This window comes from Spinacia oleracea, chromosome 6 (assembly GCF_020520425.1).
Source record: "Spinacia oleracea cultivar Varoflay chromosome 6, BTI_SOV_V1, whole genome shotgun sequence".
In the NCBI taxonomy this organism is placed as follows: Eukaryota; Viridiplantae; Streptophyta; class Magnoliopsida; order Caryophyllales; family Amaranthaceae; genus Spinacia; species Spinacia oleracea.
This window is the reverse complement of record NC_079492.1, coordinates 128,318,603-128,326,976: the sequence shown is the minus strand read 5'-3', so window position 1 is coordinate 128,326,976 and position 8,374 is coordinate 128,318,603. Positions and strand designations below refer to the sequence as shown.

The following is an 8,374-nucleotide window of genomic DNA, read 5'->3' as shown; positions in this document are numbered from 1 at the left end:
CTTCCTTGTTTTTCTTATTACGTCTTGCTCCTTTCTGGTTTGATTAGTGACAATGACGATCTTCTACGACGATTCATGTTAGCCGACCCAAATTATTTTGGGACAAAGGCTTTGTTATTGTTGTTGTACAATACTTATCAAAATGAGAATTATATCAACCAAAAAGAACTTGCTAATGAAGGAAAGTACTCATATAAGAAAGTGTTCTCACATAATAGAGTGATGTTCTCACAAGAGTCTCCCCTTACGATGAGAAGAATGAGAAAGAATTTGAACACCCAAATCAATGGTCAATCTGAGATTAGTTTTATACGAAGTATTTTTCTGTTCTTAACTCACTTTTCTCTTTCCTCATCAAATATTCTACCATGGAATCAACACCTTCAGCCTCTTATTTTTCTCTCTCCTCTCCTCAGCCCTACCAGCCACTGCACCACCACCACCGTAATTGAGCTCCTAGCTACTTACTCTCTCCTCTGCCTATCTACACATCACTCTTTATGCGCCACCACCTCCGTTTTTCCTCTCTCCTCCATCTTTCCTTTGTTCATCTCATATCCAGTAAGTCTTTCTCTCTCCTCTTTTAAATTGCAGGATCTCCTTACTTTTCCAGTAACAACGAATGAATAAGTTTAGTGTTTGATAAATTAGGTTGATTATAAAAGCATATCAATTCGTACAAAGCAAGTCATTTATTTGATTAAATTATTACCTTAGTTGCTTTGCAAAGTATGTTATGGGATTGTCTGGTTAGCAGTGGCCATTGTGTAATTGTAGGCATTAGTTTTTCACAAATCAACAGTTGGTGGAAATACTTGGTTTTCCTGCTCATTTAATTTGCACAAATGAGTAAATTTATTTTGCTCATTTGAACAAAAGAAGCAAATTTATCCAAACTCTTCTTCTTCCTTGGCTCCTTCTTCCTCTTCATGTCCATTTCTTACCATCAAACACTATGAACATACCAAGAGAACCTTTAACATCAACCCCAACAACCACAAGGACTCCATAGCTCAAATAGAAAATAGAAATGACATTTCCCCCTCAAAAATAAATCTGAATTTTAGTTTCTGTCGGAAAAAAAATTTACTAAATTCCCTAAATTTTGTTCAGAATTGAAATCGGTTCCAAAGTAAATTGTGGATAGCTACTTTCCGTAATTTGTTTTAAAAATATTCATATTTCATGATGGCGACACGGTGGTAACAGCAGGGCAGAAGACGCAGTGAAGTTGACAGGTGGTTGAGCCGAACACACGGCGAGGAGAGATAAAAGGAGGAGGGTGAGGGTCTTCCACGGCTGAATGTTTGAGGAGGAGAGATAAGATGGAGTTCAGTGCCTAGAGGACGAGGAGGGTGAGGGTGCCATCTGCCATGGATAAATCTTGAGAAGGAGTGGGAAAATTAAGACAGAAGTAGTCGGGAGGAAGAATAGTAACACAATTTTTTTAAAATATAAACGTTGACCATTCATTATTTAGACTTTGAAGGGTTAGGATTCCTTCTCATTGTGAGGATCTTCTCATTTGACCCTAAATCTATATGTATATATTTTAAAATTTTAACAATGTTATCTATATTCTTGCAACATCTGAACTTCCCTAGACCTTGCTTTAGTGGGATCCTTGTGCACTAGCAAACAAAGCAATACAAGCCACTCTAGCTGAAGTTGCCAGGTTATGGGCTTCCTGTAGACCTGCACCGCTGTACAAAATTATGGTGAATGAACTTAAAGTATACATACTTATCCTTATATGTAGGACTATTGACTTGATAATTGATATATGTATGCAGCTAGTCGGTATGCTTGATTGTACTGATAAGCTACTTGAGTGATCGAGTCTGCCCATAGCTATATGCATTCGCCACCCATTTCCAACACCTGCCTCAGTCCATGAAATGCAGTTATTTCGCTTTTATGGCTGATGGAGTAAATATTCTTGAAGGTCCTTCTATTTCCTCAGCTCCTTCTTGACTACCCAATAATAAGAAGCTACCTCTCCCTCCTTTTTTTTTCCAGGCGACATCCATATTCACGGTTAGTACTCGCTCTGATGGGATAGTCCTCATACTCCATTCCACTTCATAAGCACTGCTACTCAACACTTCCTTTCCTGTGCCCAGTGTCCCAGTCCCAGTATATGGAACTTCATGACCAAAAATTTCTACCATCTCATTCTACACCGCTTTATCTCCTCTAAATCCTTGATGGAATCTGATGTCCCCTAAATAACATCCTGTTCAAATAAAACCATATTCTCTGAAGAATTCTCATAAATTCTCTAGTCTTATCAGTTATCATCCTTTCTATCTTTTGGCATTTGGTACAAGAGAAAGTTAGTCGATAGTCTGAATTGTTTGTCCCACGGTTGAGCCTTTCCAGGTTCTCATCGAAAGCTCACAGTCCCGAAAATAATGGTCCTCCGTTTCCTCCGAATTACCACATAGCTTGCATTTGAATCCACAAACATGATTTATTCTAGCCAGATTGCCTATGGTAGTCAATGCTCCAATAATAGTCTACCAATCAAAGTATTTGCATATGGACCATATAGGACTCTCCAGAACAACCGCCCTGACAATCTCTTTACTCCGATCCCAGAGACCCAGACCTTGAAGCAACTAGTAACTGGATTTGATTGTGTATTGAGCTATTGCCGTTCTTCTGATGTCTTTCTCCCATCCTAAGATAGGAGCTCTTGCCTCTTTATACCTTCACTCTAAAAAAACTCCAACTTCAATATAAACTATGGCGTGGTGGTTGGACACCCACTTCCTTCCTGTGGTCCCAATTTAATTTTGTATCACCAACTCTTTACTCCTTTAGTTAGGTAACCTTGTATTCTCATGTAAAAACGTCATTCATACTTCACAATACACCTAAAATTTAGTTAGCTAGGGTAACATTGCTGTGTTTGTGTTATTTTTGGATGAAAAATCTTGGTTATGAACAGTGAATGCATTTTGGTGGCATAGTGATTGTGTTATTTTTGGATGAAAAAACATCATTCATACTTCACAGTACACTTACAATTTAGTTAGATAGAGTACCATTCCCGCATTTGTGTTATTTTTGGATGAAATATCTTTGTTGTGAACAGTTAATGCATTTTGGTTGCATAGTGTTTATGTCCCTTAATACCCCTTGTCAACTTTGAATTTTACTATGTGAAGAGTGAAAGCAGGTATTGGTAATACTCTCTTCATTTCCTTAAATTGTGTTATTTTGTGTCAAAGTCGACTGTTTATCATGATCCAAAAAATTACTATGACTTTGGCTCATGAAAAGGGCCAGTTGTGGGTAAGATGGGTTGATTGTTACTACATTTAAGGTCAAGATGCTGTTGTCTGCAATACTTCTAACAACTGTTCATGGGCCTTAAAGAATCTTTTTGGTTGCAGATGATGTGTTCATCAGGTGGGTGGCCGGGATAATGTAACTACAGGTAACAAATTTAGCTTGGTAAAATGTATAAACATCTACAAGAGACGCTTTAAAAAAGTTCCCTGGAAAAGAGTGGTGTGCTATGATAAAGCCAGCTTTATAAGTCTTTTATAACTTGGTTAAATGTTCAAGGAAAATCAAAGAGACTACATACTGCTGATAGGTTGACTATGTGTGGTATCATCTGTTCTGTTGACTGTGTTCTATGTAAAAGGCAGCATGTAAGTGTGCAGAATCCGTTCTTTGAATATTTTGTTTCTGTTGCAGTGTGGAAGGATATTCTGAGAGTGTTAGGATATAGCAGTAATGTTGGTTTACATGTGGAGCTAAATTTTGCAAGTAGGAAGAGTAGAAGGTCTAGCCCTTAGTAAAAAAATTATATGTTCTATGTTTCTCTGGTCATCTGTCACATTTGGGTGCATAAGAATGCTGTGATCTATAGGCAATCGGTGACTTCAGAGGCTCCAGTTAAGGAAACTACGTAAAGTTTCATGCAGATGCACATGTAAATGCACATGTAGATGCACTTATCTTCACTGATGAGCTTAGAATTTAAAGGAATAAGTATTAATTACAGACTTAAAATCAAGGAAACAAATAGAATAAAAACAAATAATAAGTCTTAGAAAGGAAATAGAATGAAAACAATTAAGGAGAAAGGGTAATGTTAACTATTGCCCTTGTATCAAATTGTGGATTGAAGAGTGGAACATAATTTGTTACTACAGGATCAGGAAGGGTAAAAATGGGTGGTAAAGGTTATGGGTGACCGTTAGGATGTGGAGTGTGCTAGCCGATTTCTCATACCACACTGTAGGTAATGGAAATGGTTGATTGATTCCATTCGAAGTACCTGAAAACTCTGTTCCAAACCTCGTCGTAGTGATAACTCTAAATGGCGATGAAAGATTGGAGATTTGGGAAACTGATATTATAAACCTAATCGCATTCAAGTTTTTATTCCTTGATTGCAAATTTGCAATAAAAAGGGGTCAGTACCAAGTGCACAAGGCTCCCTTTATAGCAGGATTTGGGGAAGGTCCATACGTTCGCAGCCTTACCCTTGTTTACATAAAGAGGCTGTTTCTAGGAATTGAATCCATGACCTGGCGGGTAGCAACTGAACACTTGACCGTCGCACCAAGGCACAACCTTCCTTGATTGCAATGATATAGGAAAAATTTTAAGATGCTTTTAATAAATGTCCTAGGCTGATTTATCCCTTGTAGCCTTCTCCCGAACAGTTGGCACACTCTGGATTGTGCTGAGGTGGAAATGAGTTCTTTGGATCGGGTTTGATTTAGGTTAATAGGACTGGGTTATTATTAGGATTCATCATGTTCGCAGTGTTGTTGGGTCTATTCGGGTCTAAAATAAAGAGATTGATATCATTTTTGAGACACGATAAAGAAAGTGGTATAACTGTGAAAAGCTAATTCACATATTGTATGGTACGGAATATATCATTAACTCGTGGTTTGAATGATGTTAGGAATTATCGGTAAAAAATAATGAGTGTTGGACGAACAACCTACTTTCTGTTATCATCCTGTCTGTTCAGTTACATTCTTTTAAAATTCCACTTTTTTTGTTGTCATTGCATTGTGTCTATAGCCCCATAAAGTAGGACTAACCGACTAAGTTGTATTGTGTCTTTTCTTCAAAATGTAAGTAGATATGTCTTTTCTTACCCTCATTGTAGTTGTGTAGTTTGATTGATGACCTTAGGGTCATAGGTGTTAAGAAATTCAAAATATTAAACTAAGATAAATTACTTTGTTATTGTACAGGGAAATCGATGAAACTAGGCGTGCATGGGAGAGTTTAGATTTTGTTCTTTCTATGTCTGTATCTATCGTACTTATGTTAGCTGGAGCGGTCTCTCTTGGATGCCATACGATGGTGATAATTCCATGTAAAAAAATTCGTTTTCTGTTCCAAGTAAGTGAATAGGATTTATATTGTCCAACTCCACTCACTCGACCATGTCCTATTATTTGTTTTATAGCTGATTGATATTGATGCATACCCTGATTTCCTGATGAGTTTTTCCTGTTTCACTGTGAAATGTTGCAATTTGCATTGTTCTCTTTTCAGTCATCTATAAAGGCATCACCTTCATACATTCCAGATAGCACTGGAAGATAATTTCCTTCACCTTCTGTTCAGTCTGGTGCTGGAGCCCCTGGCTATCATCACACTGGTGAGCAGAGTTTTCTGGTTCATGCCTTGCCCACAGGAACATCAGCAACATATGCAGTCAATAAGTGGTGGCGGTGACTCTTTTGTGTCTGTAAATAATCAGGGTCTTCCAAATTTGCATGGATTAGATTTGTTCCCATCTTCGAATTCAACGTATCTCATTCAGGTGTGCTTATTGATAGCATAAAAGGGTACGTTGCTGCAGTATATAACCTTTTATTAACCTCGGAATCTCTGTAAAATGGTCTTAGCATTGTTAATAAAGCGTCATATACTTGTTCAGTATTCTCATTGTTTCATCTTCTACCTCATTTTGAAAGAGGCTCATAGAGAGTTAGAAGACAAGCTTAGAGTTGTACACAATTATTTAGCTTGTGGATCTAACGTCGTTGAGAGGTGAATTTTGTATTCATCTTCATCGGTCAAGACACATGAAGATGACTGCTGTCAAATTCAGTTGGAAGACAAGCCAACATATTCAGTTTGTGATTGAATATGGTAAGTTAGATAGCTGTTAAATTGGCTATAAGTTTGGGGCCATAAGAAAAGTAGGCTCTGATATGATAACGTACATTAGTTCAATGAACAACTTAACTTCAATGTGTGGTGTGGGTTCAGGCTTCGCATGATCAATGTATGTAGCGCAGCAATAACAACAGCAAAGCTCGTTCTAGTTTCATCTACGGCAGATGTCAGACATAGATAATATCGTTTCGGAAACAGGAACAGGGAGTCAATTCTATTCAGGCTACACAAACTGCTTGTCTTTGTTATGTTTGTTGAATGTCACAGACGTAAGTCAATTTGAATGTTAGTTCCCCTTGGTCTGACAAATTTGTAAAAGTAGATCCTGACTTTGTAGTTTTGTATCAATTCTGCCACATCTCTTTTATTTTCAGTTAATGATTTCAATCCGAAGACTGCTACCATGACAAAGTTATTTTCAATAAAATATAGATTAAAAAATAAGTAAAAGATGCACATGATGAGCAGAAGGTCTAAAACTCCGCTCCCTTCCGGAGTGGACTCAGCCAAAGACAATTTCCCGAAAAATCGATAAACCAAAAATAATGTTACTCGATTCGAGTTAATGGAAATTCAATATAATTTAAAGTGATTTTTATCAACAAAACTTCCTTTGTAATGTTCAATCGACCCAAAGCAGCATATTAAAATAAACCAATTCGAAATAACCAAGTATTATTTCTTGTGGCTTTTTTTTTCCATTTCTGATACCAACAAAAAAGATTAATTAGCAACGATAGCTGGAAATGTGGTGAGTCTCGAGTATAAGTCTTGGGATAATGTGGTAAAAGACTACAACAAGTCGTGAAGTCAGCTTGAAAATCCAAGACTTTACTCAAGACTCACTTAAGATTGGGGTTGAGAGTTTTAGGGATAAACTCACCCTAAGTACGTACAATAGTTCTTGCCAATCTCAAAATTTTCAGCCGCTGAAAGTCATACGTTACCAATGTTAACTTTTCAAAATAAGTCATTTATCCACCTTAAATTTTGTTCCAACTCGAAACACTTCTAATCATGTAAGGTGACTTATATTTTAAGCCCTAACCATTTAAGGTGACTGAAAGTGTTTGTCACATAGCCTAAATAAGAATGAATAAGTTATAGTTTGGTGTTGACCGCTCAATATCTTCGTAAAAAACTAGGATAGAAAAAAAATGAATAAGGTTTGGTAAATTATGAAAACATTTGAAGAAAAAAATCGGGATATATTTTTTAAAACTCGATATTTATGAAAAATACTCCCTCCGTCCCGGAATACTCGACCCGGTTTGACCGGCACAGAGTTTAAGGGACTTGAATTGACTTATTTAATTTAATAGGTAGTAGTTGATAGTGGGGTATTATTTTAATGTAGTTAGTGGGAGGTGGGTTAAGAGGTGGGGTTGGGGAGAGTAGGGGTTGAATTTTTAATTATTTTTTGTATGGAGTAGGGGGTAGGTGGGTTAATAGGGGTGGAGTGAGAAATAATATAATATTGTTAGAATATTTTCATTTTTAGAAACAGGTCAAGTATTAAGGGACGGCCCGATAAGGAAACAGGTCAAGTATTCCGGGACGGAGGGAGTACCACATTTAAAAAAAAAAATCAATAGAGTGAGTATTCCTTATATAGTTATGTAATTAAAAAAAAGAATATGTAATATAAAAATGGCGATAAATAATCCTAAATCATGAATATTCATACCCCCGTTCAATAATGACGTTCCATTTTCTACTTTTCACGTTTACATTTGTATTATTTATATCTCTAATTATACATTAGCAAAACAAATACTCCCTCCGTTCTTGTTTATTAGTCCCTTATGAAATATTGAACAATCCACTAAAAGGACACCTTGCATGTGAATCTCTAAAGGATCCGACCCATGTGGGTAGGAGAGAAAAAATTAAGAAAATATGGGTAGGTGGAGTGTTTCGTGTTGTTAAATTAGAAAATAAAGGGACCACTTGCATATTTAATTGGGATGTAATATGAATTATAATTGTAATATAAGGGTAAAAGAAGAATAATTGTTGAACAAATAAGGAAATATTCTAAACGAGACTAATAAAAAAAACATCCAATACGGAAATGAGACTAATAAACTAGAACAGTTGGAGTATAAAATTTTGATATTATTAAAGTACTCACTGGGATGAATCAAACAAGACTTCAAATGAATATGTTTTTTCTTATATATTGCAAATAATTTAGAAGATT

The 8,374-nt window shown here is 36.4% G+C and overlaps 1 long non-coding RNA gene and 1 other non-coding gene across 5 annotated transcripts; one reads left to right on the top strand and one right to left on the bottom strand.

Annotated features, from left to right (window-relative positions):
- Window positions 1-287: 287 nt before the first annotated feature.
- On the top strand, window positions 288-6,564 carry LOC110788184 (uncharacterized). Of its 4 annotated transcripts, none has more exons than XR_008923126.1 (5): window positions 298-561; window positions 3,402-3,445; window positions 5,235-5,385; window positions 5,542-6,144; window positions 6,265-6,564. It is a non-coding gene; the product is annotated as an uncharacterized lncRNA (long non-coding RNA). The 4 variants fall into 4 exon arrangements; XR_008923127.1 differs by having other exon boundaries at window positions 303-561; window positions 5,542-5,837; window positions 5,967-6,564; XR_002533268.2 differs by having other exon boundaries at window positions 288-561; window positions 3,402-3,665; window positions 5,542-6,564.
- Window positions 5,570-5,647, bottom strand: LOC130464740 (small nucleolar RNA snoR35). Its single transcript, XR_008925092.1, has one exon. It is a non-coding gene; the product is annotated as a small nucleolar RNA snoR35 (small nucleolar RNA).
- Window positions 6,565-8,374: the final 1,810 nt, after the last annotated feature.